Source organism: Condylura cristata, unplaced genomic scaffold (genome assembly GCF_000260355.1).
Source record: "Condylura cristata isolate star-nosed mole 26May11 unplaced genomic scaffold, ConCri1.0 scaffold00035, whole genome shotgun sequence".
Lineage (NCBI taxonomy): Eukaryota > Metazoa > Chordata > Mammalia > Eulipotyphla > Talpidae > Condylura > Condylura cristata.
The window spans coordinates 14,136,302-14,137,452 of NW_004567136.1; positions in this window are offsets into that span (position 1 = coordinate 14,136,302).

Consider the following 1,151-nt stretch of genomic DNA (forward strand, 5'->3'; position numbering starts at 1 on the left):
CCCCCCCGCCACCCCGCCGGGAAGAAACAGCGGTCGCCGGAGCAGGAAATGAGGCCGCGAGCGGGTCTTAACGCTCACGGCGTCACCCTCTGCGCCACCGGGCCTCCTCACGGGCAAGGAGATCCCCTCACACACACCAGAAACCCTTTTAAAGCTTGCCCTGTGGAAGCCTGCACTGGGCACACCATCTGCAGACGTGACGCGCCTGCCCAGCTACTGACCCTCAGGCTACTGCAGCGACCTTGAGTTCACCAGGTCAGTGGGACGCCACACCCGGCCCGGCCTGTTTCTCCTGCTGCGCCAAGTTCTCAGACGGGGCGTGGCCAGAGCACGACTCCCCGTGGCTTCATTCTTTCGATAAATCTGCACCCCGCCTCGCAGAGCAGCCTCGGGGAGCAGCTCCCTATGCTGTGAAGGGCCCTGATTTCTGACCAAATCTCTCCTCAAAGGCCGGAGCCCCAAGCTGCCCACTCAGGCAGGGCCGGTGCCCTAAAGCCACCCAGGCAGGCTGGTGCTTTCCACGCCGTGCCCACAGACCGCCAAGAGCCAGGCCCGGGATTTGCTGCGGGTGGCTGGTCTGTGACTGTTTTCCGCGCATAGCTTTTCTGCTACACAAAGAACGTGTTTCCACGTCAAAAGTCGTTTCAACCCCTGGGCTTTGCTGCCTGTGGCCGGGGGGCTGTGTGGGGACCTCCTAAGCCGTCTGCAGAGGCCTGGGCCACGGGCCACGTCCACGTGGGGCTGGGGCGCTGCCGTCCGGTCCGCGGGGCTCTCGTTAGCCAAAGCCCAGGTCATGGCTCTGCTGGGCCCTGGAAGACCCCCGGGAGCGCCCTGGGAGGATGCAGGGAGAGGAAGAAGGGGCAGGCCAGGAGAGGGAGTTCCGTCGGGCTCCTTCTGCAGTGAGACTCCGGGCGAAAGCCGCCGTGGGCGCGGTGAGGGCCAGGGTCAGGCTGGCAGCGCCCGCCCCACTCTCACGCCCGCTCCCCGCACCGCCTCGGGACAGGGCCCCGGCGCACTTGATGAACAGTAAACTGCCAAAGCCTGTAAATTCCTGTGAGTTAAAATAACTACGGATGTGGTCATATAGTCAGTTTTAAGAATCCCTTTTGCAGCCCAGAATTCTGCACATTGTTCCCAGCGCGAAGCCCCAG